The sequence below is a fragment of the Quercus lobata genome, chromosome 3, assembly GCF_001633185.2.
Source record: "Quercus lobata isolate SW786 chromosome 3, ValleyOak3.0 Primary Assembly, whole genome shotgun sequence".
Lineage (NCBI taxonomy): Eukaryota > Viridiplantae > Streptophyta > Magnoliopsida > Fagales > Fagaceae > Quercus > Quercus lobata.
The window spans coordinates 3373561-3385537 of record NC_044906.1 but is presented as its reverse complement, the minus strand read 5'-3'; the positions used below and the strand labels follow the sequence as shown (position 1 = coordinate 3385537).

At 33.3% G+C, this 11977-nt stretch overlaps 1 protein-coding gene across 8 annotated transcripts in view; it reads left to right on the top strand.

The window, feature by feature from the left end:
• The first annotated feature begins 4022 nt into the window (after positions 1–4022).
• The window catches only part of LOC115979920 (disease resistance protein At4g27190-like), a 29793-nt gene continuing 21838 nt past the window's right edge, over positions 4023–11977 (top strand). For 4 of the 8 annotated variants that reach the window (XM_031102031.1, XM_031102034.1, XM_031102033.1 and 1 more), the window contains exons 1-4: positions 4023–4486; positions 4572–4718; positions 6837–6902; positions 6989–7147. The gene's annotated coding sequence lies outside the window, so the exon portion shown is untranslated. The remainder of the gene's footprint in view (positions 4487–4571; positions 4719–6836; positions 6903–6988; positions 7148–11977) is intronic. The other 4 variants (XM_031102032.1, XM_031102036.1, XM_031102035.1 and 1 more) reach the window with 4 other exon arrangements.

The window sequence follows — 11977 nt, the reverse complement described above, 5'->3', positions numbered from 1 at the left end:
GTATAAGGTCACAGGAAAATCAAGTCAGCTATTACAAAGATTTTCATGGAAATGTTTCTCATATACTAAACAAGGCAACTTCAATTGCAATGTAACACAGGCCTTGTGTTTCAGCTATATATTTGTGTTACCCAATCACCTAATGATCAAGTCCTAAATCTGAGTAGTGAAATTCTCTATGCATCCTGTGAACACAAGTCCCTCCACTTTTGTCATCCTCATGCCCAAAACTCACCTTCCAATGTGATACAAAGAAAGGAAAGGAAGGATCATATTTCAAATAAATTTGAAGTCAACCATATAAAGTGTTGTCAGATTTAAATTGTGTTACTTTTATATACAGGAATCAAATTTCCCCAAACAAATCCCTTCTCTTTGTTTTTTGGCTAGGTAAAGAGGAGGGGGGGAGGGGGGGTTTGAATCCAAAATACTGGGCACCATAGATGGTGCTAGTACCATTGAGCTATCACTCAAAACCCCAAATCCTTTCATTGTTTTAGAATTGGTCCATTGAGATTCACTCCTCACATTATATTCCACAAACCCATATCATCATGCACATCTGATCACAATATTAGTTAGTTTGATTCAAGGCATTACTTAAATTATTCTAAGACTTTACTGCTCTTCATATTAGCTGCATTTCAAGGCATTGAGTAACAATAACGCATAGTACCATTTTTCTATAACTTTCTATAGGCTAGTTGGTCATGATACAGCAGCAGACAAAAGTTCAAATACATTTATTATAAGGAATAATAGTAAAATTAATAAATAAGACAATATTAATCACAGATCGCTAAAAAATCACTAAATGCACCGTTTTGCCTTTCATTTCAAAAGCACGTTTCAGAAAATGAAACAAACGCATTCACATTGAGCTTGAAATACACACATTTAATGTCTAATGAATCAGATTACAAATCTCACACTAGAGAGAGAGAGAGTACATACGCTTTTTACCATCGAAAGCCTTGTGAACCAACCTTGTCGGCGATGGGCTCGGCGGCGTTGGGTATGGGTCGTCGATGGGTATGAGAATTCGGCAGGCTAAGTTGGGTTCGGCCTTGTCAGCGTTGGGGTTGTCGGCGCTGGGCTGGTCTCTCGGCATCGGCGTCGGTGGAGTTTTTTTATGGAAGGATAAAAACAAAACCACTTATTCAAATGGGTTTCTCTGAAGAAAGAAAAAAAATTAAAAAAAAAGTGGGTGAAATTTAGGGTTTTCTCTTGATCCTAACCTTCACTGGAGAGTAAACTCAACTGACGGACAAAGAGCAAGCAGCAGCAATTTCCTGAGAAAGAGGTTGAGATCGGATGGAAGGTGAGGGTTGAGGTCGGAGATGGAGGGTGAGGGCTTGAGAGATGGAGGCTTGAGATCAGACGGAGGTGAGGGGTCAGATCGGATGGAGCATAGATCTGCGATGGGTTGAGATCGGATGGAGCGCTTGAAAGATGGAGGCTTCAGATCGGATGGAGGGTAGATGATGGGTTGGAGAGTACATAACATTAATATTTATACTTCCCCTAAAGCCGCATTTTTAACATGCGGCTATAGGGGAAATCTGAAGCCCCATTTCAAAAACGTGGCCCCATCCCGAACTAGAGCCGCGTTTTTAACACGCGGCTTCAGACCAAATTTAAAGCCGTGTCTTAAAAACGTAGCTTCAGGAACTCTAGAGCCGCACTTTAAAAATGCGGCCACAGTAAAAGAAAAAAAAAAAAAGAGTTTGCGAAAAAATAAAATGCGGAAGTCCTTAGGCCGCGTTTTTATCTCAAAAAAACGCGGCCTAAGGTTCTGGTCTATGGCCCCGTTCCAAAAACATGGCCCCATCCCGAACTAGAGCCGTGTCTTTAAAACGCGGCTTCAGGAACTCTAGAGCCGCATTTTAAAAATGCGGCCACAGTAAAAGAAAACCAAAAAAAAAAAAAAAAAGGAGTTTGCGAAAAAATAAAATGCGGAAGTCCTTAGGCCGCGTTTTTATCTCAAAAAAACGCGGCCTCAGAACCTGTCTATGGCCCCGCGTACAAAACGCGACCTTAAGGTTCTTTGAAGCCGCATTTTTGAAAACGGGGCTTTAGGCTCAACCTTGGGCCGCGTTTTTTATGGCCGCGGCTTAAAAAACACGGCCTAAGGCCCTCGCGTTTTGTAGTGTAAAATTTAATTCACTTCAAAATAGATGGATAGGATTTTATAAATTTCAAGTTAGAGTCATGCTAAAAAACTTAGAGGACTCTAATTAAGTACTAGAAAATATTTTTAAATTATTTTTTTAAAAAAGATCTATGCTTTTGAAGATTTTGACAATTGGGCTTAGTTTTTTTTTTTTTTTTTGGGGGGGGGGGGTGGGGGGTGGGGGGAAGAAAGAAGACTTTTATTGAATGAAATTAAAGGGTGGCCAAATCAGCCTGAACAAAAGGTAAAGTGCGATATGGAACATTCTCCATTCACACAGTACAACTTGGTGATGTCAAAGCTAGCCTAACTAAGCTACGAGCAACTTTATTACCATCTCTCCCTATGTGAGAGTATGACAATTCTGAAAACAAACCAAAAAATAAAGACACATCATTTATCAAATCTGAGAGTATGACAATTGGGCTTAGTTGACTCTGAACTTTAGGAAGTAACATGAGCCAACTGAAAGAAACTTGGGATCAAATAAAACACATACCCTCTTAGGTCTCAAATGTGAAAACTTCTCTTATAAGCTTGTCTCATGTAGTGTTCCTTCTCGTAACTTGTGGGTACCACATATATATGAGATCTATCAAATATGTGATAAATATTCCATGAGACAGTTTTATGAGATATTTCTCCTCAGATGAAATGCATAGTTGTAGCCCATGTACTCTTCTCTGTGGCAAGGCGCCTCACTCTTATTAACTATGTTTTCTTGACAATACTTATGTATATAGTACAAACCATCCTTCTCTTTAGTCCTGCGTGTGAACGGATTGATCAAAAGTTGCAGGTCTTACCTCTAGGGGGACTCTAATTGTCGAGGACATGCTCACTTTGCTTTCCTGGAAAGTATTCGCTAAGGAAATTTTTATTTTGGTTTGACAACTGGCTTCCTTATGGATTTTTAAGGAAAATTCTTGCCGGTCCTCTTATTGAGTTGGAGTTCAATCTTAAGGTGGTGGACAATCTCTGCTTGGGAAAATGGGATTTTAATTGTAGTAGGATTTCCTTTGAAATTCCTAACTATTAAAAACAAATAATCCAAGTCACTCATTTGCCATAAATCCACCTCCCCAGGATAAACAATTTTGGCCCTCCAACTTAAGCACTTTATAAGTCTAGGCTGTCTTTCAATTCCTTAAATAAAATAACTACAATGATAAGTGGTACCAGATTACAAAATTGTAAATAAAAATAGACAATATGCCAATATGAAACAAAATCAAATATGAAGAATAAAAATTTTAAAATATAAAAGACCAAAATAAAAATAACAAAAACTTTGTACAAAAGTCGCATTTTATTATATCTTAATTTAAAAATTTGTCTACATTAATCTTTATCAAACGCAAACTTTTTTTTTTGATAATTTTATCAAACGCAAACGTAGGCTTTGATCAACAGTTTACTTTAATCAACTCGATAATTCAGTTTACTTTAATAAATAGGGTGAAGAAATCAAGAAAAGCAAAAGGAAAGTAAGGGGCAAAGATTAAAGAATAGACAAGAAAATAGTGTACTTCAATCTATTCAATAATTCTGCCTCCCACTATCCAATATGGTGAAGAAAAAGCAATGGAAAAGACAAGGAAAAAGTTACAAGCTCTTTACCTTTCATAGCTGCTGTCCCACTCCCACTCCCATTGTCCCGTGACTCTTTGCTCTTTGGCATTTTCCTAGTAATAAGATTTCAAAAGATTCGTTCCACATTGTGTATCCCAAAAAGCAAAACAATAAAATAATTGTATTTCGGCTTCAAAAAAAAAAATTATATTTCATCAAAAATAATTATAATAAACCAGATGTCATAAATTGAACAGAAGATATCTATGATTGAGGTCCGGTTGAAAGACTTTTCCGACTCTACTTTATTTCATTTCATTTGTCCTCTGAATTGATTTTTGCAGCAGCTTCTGTGTTGTCACTCTCCACCCTCTCATTTTGGTTTTATTTTGCTCCACTTCTCAAAACAAAAAGAAAGAAAGAGATTGATACTTTCTACTTTACGCCATTAAATTTCGTTGCAGTCATCTCTTAGTTTGGTTCTGCTTTGCTCGATCCAGTTCTTTTTTTTAAAAAAAAAAAAAAATCAAACTTTTTACCTTAATTTTCGTTGCAGTTTTTTGTGTTAGTATCCTATCATTTTAGTTGAGTCTGCTCCACTTTTCCAAAAAAGAAAAAAAAAAAAAAAGTAGTTAAGTATTTTAAGCTTCTCACCCCTGCTCTCATTTACTATAGCGATTATCCTTGATCTGTGAAGTTATAGAAGAAAAACCTACAAAAATTGTAGTGTGAAGGAGAGAGGTACTTCCTTTTAGTTTCTTACTTTTATATTTTTTTTCTTCGCTTATGCTATCCTTTCATTTCTCAATTTGATTTTTTGTTGCAGTTTGTTTGCTCTGTTTTACATATCAAGGTTTATAACGAAGGGAAAAGAAGAAGGTATCGTCACGATTACTGCTACTCAGCACAGTGACTGTCCGAGTGGAAAACAATACAAGCTGCTTTGGAATAGTTTGATATCCTAAAGAGAGAGGTACCTTCTTTCGTCCTTTGACATAGTTCTTACTTTGTCGTGGTTGTGATCTTTGAGTAATTGTGGTTCTAGTAACTGTTCCTAATTTGGTGCTTAATTATGGTCACAATAGTTGCCCTTAAAAAAGAAAACTTAAAAAAGAAAACTAGCATGTAACCTGCACTATATGCACCTACAATTCTACATGCACTAAAAGATTTGTAAATCCTTTACCTCAAAAAGAAAAAAACAAGAATATTTGTAGATCATATATTTAGCTATAGTATTTTAATATTTTTTGGTTGTGTTTTTTATTTTAAATTTCTTTTTTACCGTAGCTTATATATAACTTAAAACATGATAATTTCATCTAATTTTTTGTTAGCACTTATTTTAAATTTTTTATAATACAGTTTTTTGAAGGAGATGTTTTGAATCTTTTGATCCTAATTAACTTGTATAAACTTAAAGTTTGGTTAATAACAAATATTTATCATTTTGTTAACGAAACTTATCAATTACCACACAGTTCTTGTAGCATATTTATCATTTTGATAACGAAACTTATCAATTTTGGCCCTCCAACTCGGGCACTTGATAAGTGTAGGCTGCCTTTCGACTCTTTAAATAAAATAACTACAATGACAAGTGTTACCAGATTACAAAATTACAAATGGAAATAGACAACATGCCAAAATGAAAAAAAATCTAATATGAAGAATAAAAATTTTGAAATATAAAAGACCAACAAAATAAAAATAACAAAAACTTGATGTACAAAAGTTGCATTTTATTATATCATAATTTAAAAATCTGTCTACATTAATCTTATCAAACGCAAACGTAGGCTTTGATCAACTCGATAATTCGGTCTCCCTCTATGGCACCGCCCATTGACTACGGTGAAGAAATGAAGAAAAGCAAGGGGGAAAAGATTAAAGAATAGAAAAGAAAATAGTATACTTTAATCAATTCAATAATTCTGCCTCCCACTATCCAATATTGTGAAGAAAAGCATAGGAAAAGACTTGGAAAAAAACAAAGAAAAGTCACAAGCTCCTTATCTTTCACAGCTGCTGTCCCACTCACACTCCCATAGTCCCATGACTCTTTGCTCTTTGGCATTTTCCTAGTAAAGAATTCAAAAGATTCGTTCCACATTTTGTATCCAAAATTTTCAAAAAGCAAAACAATAAAATAATTATAAAGCGAACGAATAGTGTAGCATTGATTGATCACCAATATTATGAATAAATTAATAAGGTAACGGGACAAAGTCTTCCGTGCTTTTATACTTGTGCTTTTATATATTATCATCCTAATTTTATTTTCCTAAAATTTCCTCTCAATTTTTGGATACAAACTTACATTTTGTATTTTAGCTAACTACTTTTCAAAACATTCATATTTGATTCTCAATTGTACGAGATTATTGTTATTATTATTTTCATTATTATTATTTCTCTCACTTTTCAAAATATTAATTTTTATTTATTTCAATTACTCTTGAGACAATTGCTAATCTTTAGTTTCTTTAATGCATTATCTTTTTATGAAGAAAAAAACTAAAACACAAAAAAAACAAAATAATTGTTTGGAGAATGATTTTTATTATTTATTGAACCATAGAACATCAATTGGTAAAATATTCTATTGTCGAATAAGAGATTTATGATTTAAATCCATCTACACAAAAAACTAATCTTAATTATTAGAATAATTATAATAAAGCAGATGTCATAAATTGAAATAAAAAGAAAGGAAGAGTTTCCTACCCTAATGTCCTTCATTTCATTTGTCCTCTGAATTGATTTTTGCAGCAGCTTCTATGTAGTCACTCTTCACCTTCTCATTTTGGTTTTATTTTGCTCAACTTCGCAAAACAAAAAGAAAGAAAGAGTTTGATACTTTCTACTTTACGCCATTAATTTTCGTTGCAGTCATCTCTTAGTTTGGTTCTGCTTTGCTCGATCCAGTTCTTTTTTTTTTTTAACAGAAAAAAAAAAATCAAACTTTTTACCTTATTAGTTGTACTCTGCTCCACTTTTCCAAAAAAAGAAAAAAGAAAAAAGAAAAAAGAACAAAAAAAAAAGTAGTCAAGTATTTTCAGCTTCTCACCCCTGCGCTCATTTACTACAGTGAGTATCCTTGATCTGTGAAGTCATAGAAGAGAAATCTACAAAAATTGTAGTGTGAAGGAGAGAGGTATATACTTCCTTCTAGTTTCTTACTTTAATATTTTTCTTCGCTTATGCTATCCTTTAATTCCTCAATTTGATTTTTTGTTGCAGTTGGTTTGCTCTGTTTTACGTATCAAGGCTTATAACGAAGGGAAAAGGAGAAGGTATCGCCAACCGTTCACGATTACTGCTACTTAGCACAGTGACTGTCCGAGTGGAAAATAATACAAGCAGGCTGCTCTGGAATAGTTTGATATCCTAAAGAGAGAGGTACCTTCATTCATCCTTTGACATGGTTCTTGCTTTGTCGTGGTTGTGATCTTTGAGTAATTGTGGTTCTAGTAACTGTTCCTAATTTGGTGCTTAATTATGGTCACAATAGTTGCCCTTAAAAAAGAAAACTAGCATTTAGCCTACACTATATGCGTCTACAATTCTACATACACTAAAAGATTTGTAAATCCTTTACCTCAAAAAGAAAAAAAAAACAAAAATATTTTGTAGATCATATATTTAACTATAGTATTTTAATATTTTTTGGTTGTGTTTTTTATTTTAAACTAGTATTATGCCCGTGCGATGCACTGTTTAATCAAAATTCATATGTAAACTATAAAATAGATAATAAAAATAAATGATTCTTTTACTTTTAAGTTATATAATGAATTTATATTGTGTAAGACTAATGTATTATAAAAGGCATATATATAATAATAATAATAATAATAATAATAATAATAATAATAATAATAATTGAATGGAAGATGGTAGATAGCTTGTAACTAATATGAAAGGAGATACCTAAAATTTAAGGCTCAAGTTATATTTAAATGGAAAAACCTTAAATTTAATAATTAAAAACTATCCAAAAAATGATTGAAAGCATATTTAAGTGGAAGCATTAATTCAATAATTAAGAACAATTTAAATTAATAAACATTTAAGAATTTGAAGAAGAGAGACTTACAAGAAAATTTAATTTTTGTCCTTGAAAGCATGGGAGAAGACACCAAAACTTGAGAGTGATTTTCACCCCACCAAAAAATTATAATAAACAAAGAGGATGTGTGTGTATATATATAGATATATACTTCAAGATTTTTTTTTTTTTGGTTGAGAAAAACTAAGAGTTAAGACATTGGTAATAAGTTTTCATCCACAATTGAAAATATAGCATTGAAAATAAGTTATACCTTTCAATAGTAGGCCATTTTTGGCCTGTAAACAATAATCTCTATTATTTGATCTCAACCTCTCTGTGTAATTATTAACAAAACAAAATAAGTAGCACCAAAAAAAAAAAAAAAAAAAAAAAAAAAAAAAAAAAAAAAAAAAAAAAAAAATAGTATGATATTTGCTATCTAGTTCACCTAAATAAGTTTTTTTCAAAGGGATGATAAAGCTTTAACTACGAAGAGATACAATATGCTAAACAATAGAGAATAAAACTTAAACTACAAAGAGAATAGTAGACCGTTAGAACAAGTGCAGTAGCCATGGGAAGCCATGAAAGATGTTATGTATCATGTGTCCAAGAGGCCCAATTGATTCGTTGGTTTGACCGCTTGAAAAAGCAACGTGCTTCTTGCTCCTCTTGGGCGAAATAGATTTCTACTTCTAATGCAAAAGCCTTTGTTAGTTTTCTAAATAGAAATAGATAACTTGGTTTTCTAGTTTCAGAATAATTCTAGCAATAGAAGAGTTCTAGATATATTTGGAGATATTTATGCCATTTCAGATTGATTAGCCTTCATTGAATTATTCTTGGAGATAAATATGATTTTAGCATTTCAGGTTGATAAGCCTCCATCAAATAATTCTTTATGATCTAATCTAAAGTTGTTGATAAACTTGGAGACGGAAAGGAGAGTAAAAATTATTGATAATTTATAAAAGTTAAAATTTTTATCAACTTAGAAATTATAGGAGAAAAAGATAAGGGCAAAAAAAAAATATCTATTTTTTGATTTTAGGGTTTGTTGATAACATTTTAGATAGACATAACTGTTATAGTTGTAAATCAAATACTACTTTCTTTCATTACCTGATTTGTCATATTTATCTAAAAAATATGTATATATTTATTCTTAAAATCTAAAAATTTAAGAAAATTTCTACAATTTGGTGCCGCCACTTGGCGCAACTACGGCGTCTAAGCCCAACTTTTATTATATATAATATAATATGATATGATTTCTTTTTCACCGTGGCTTATATATAACTTAAAACATGATAATTTCATCTAATTTTTTGTTAGCACTTATTTTAAATTTTTTATCATACAATTTGAAGAAGATGTTTTGAATCTTTTGATCGTAATTAACTTGTATAAACTTAAAGTTTGGTTAATAGCAAATATTTATCATTTTGTTAACGAAACTTACCAATTACCACGTAGTGCTTGTAGCATATTTATCATTTTGTTATCGAAACTTATCAATTTTGGCCCTCCAACTCAGGCACTTGATAAGTGTAGGTTGCCTTTCGATTCCTTAAATAAAATATCTACAATGATAAGTGTTACAAGATTACAAAATTACAAATGGAAATAGACAACATGCCAATATGAAAAAAAATCTAATATGAAGAATAAAAATTTTGAAATATAAAAGACCAACAAAATAAAAATAACAAAAACTTGATGTACAAAAGTTGCATTTTATTATATCATAATTTAAAAATCTGTCTACATTAATCTTATCAAACGCAAACGTAGGCTTTGATCAACTCTCTAGTTCGTTTGGATAGCACTTAAAGTGCTGCGTCTGCGTTTTTTCTCTTTTTTTTTTTTTTTTTTTTTTTTTTTTTTTTTTTTTTTTTTTTTTTTTCAGCCGCAACTGTTGATCCGGTCTTCTGTGAACAGTGCACTTATGCACTGTTTACGGATCCCACAAACTTCACTTTTTATCAACTTTTTTATTAAAAATAGGTTCCACAATACTATTCACACATTTAAAAATTATTTTACTACAGTATTTTCAATTTTTAGTTTTCAGTTTCAACAAAATAAATTCTATCTAAACAAACTGTCTCTCCCTCTATGGCACCGCCCATTGACTACGGTGGAGAAATCAAGAAAAGCAAGGGGGAAAAGATTAAAGAATAGAAAAGAAAATAGTATACTTTAATCAATTCAATAATTCTGCCTCCCACTATCCAAAATTGTGAAGAAAAGCAAAGGAAAAGACTTGGAAAAAAAACAAAGAAAAAGTTACAAGCTCCTTATCTTTCACAGCTGCTGTCCCACTCACTCCCATAGTCCCATGACTCTTTGCTCTTTGGCGTTTTCCTAGTAAAGAATTCAAAAGATTCGTTCCACATTTTGTATCCAGAATTTTCAAAAAGCAAAACAATAAAATAATTGTAAAGTGAACGAATCGTGTAGCATTGATGGATCACCAATATTATGAATAAATTAATAAGGTAACGGGACAGCCACCCCGAGCTCAGCTTCATATGCATGGCGTAGTATAATAAGAGGCAGAGAAGTCATAAAAAAAGGAGCAATTTGGCGGATAGGAGATGGACATTCTGTAGACATATGGACAGATAGATGGTTGCCGAGAAAACACTCTCCCAGGGTATTATCACCTCGGCCTGAGACACTGGTGGATTCAAAAGTGAGTGCTTTGATAGACGTGGAGCAGAGACAATGGAAAACAGAGTTGTTGGAGAACATGTTGCTCAGTTTTGAAGCGGAGATCATAAGCACAATCCCCCTGTTTCGCACTAATCAGCCTGATGTACTCACATGGCCCTATAATCCTAAAGGAGAATATACCGTGAAATCTGGGTATCAATTTTTGCAAAAGGAATTCTAGAATACACAACCTGAACAATCTGATACGTCAAGGTTAAGTCCTTTGTGGCAAGCCATCTGGAAGCTACCTGTGCCAAGCAAAGTGAAGAATTTGGTCTGGAGGGCAGCAAAAAATTTCTTGCCTTCTAAGGACAATCTGGTTTGGCGGAAGATCATTCAAGATGCAGGCTGTGAAGCATGCCGAGAGCACACTGAAGACGTGAAACATGCTCTCTACAGTTGCCCGAAGCTTGACGACCTCTGGATAAAAATGCCGATCTGGTATCACGAAAATTTGAGAAGAACCGTGTCTTTTGTCGACCTTATAGGGACAGTCTTTGCGGAAAATATAGAACCAACGCTGTTTGCCATGGTGCTCTGGGCTTTATGGAACCGGAGAAACAACCTTAGACTAGGTAAAAATGCAAAAAATTTGGACCAGCTATTGCAGCGAGCCTGGGAAAGGGTGAGGGAATTTCCACAACACAACACGGCAAGGGGAGCGACAGGGGGAAGTCAAACAACAAGCTGGCAACCTCCAGGTCCTGGTCAGTACAAGGTGAACGTGGATGGGGCTCTTTTTGCTGCAGAAAATACAGCCGGTTTGGGTGTGGTTATCAGGGATGAGTATGGGTAGGTAATGGTTTCTCTATCGGAACGCATTCCTCTGCCCTCAACGGCGATAGAAGTGGAAGTGTTGGCAGCTCGACGAGGCATGGAGTTAGCAGTGGAAACGGGTTTCAGAAATATTGTGCTGGAAAGTGATTCTCAGATCCTCATTAAAGCACTAAGGGAAGACTCTTACTCTTTAGCAAGTTTTGGCCACTTAGTCAAGGATATTCAGGTCATAGCCTCTTATTTATCATCGATTAATTTTACTCATGTTAGGAGGCAATGTAACGGTCTAGCTCATTCTTTAGCAAGGCAAGCTAAGAACCTATCTCAATCTAACGTCTGGATGGAAGATGTACCACCAGATATTTCATCTGTTTTACAGGCTGATCTATTTGGCCTTTTTTAATATAAAGCATCGCTTATTGATTCTCAAAAAAAAAAAAAAAAAAAAAAAAAAGGGTAACGGGACAAAGTCTTCCGTGCTTTTATATATTATCATCCTAATTTTATTTTTCTAAAATTTCCTCTCAATTTTTGATACAAACTTACATTTTGTATTTTGGCTAACTCCTTTTCAAAACATTCATATTTGATTCTCAATTGTATGAGATTATTATTATTATTTTTTATTATTATTTCTCTCACTTTTTAAAATATTAATTTTTATTTATTTCAATTACCATTGG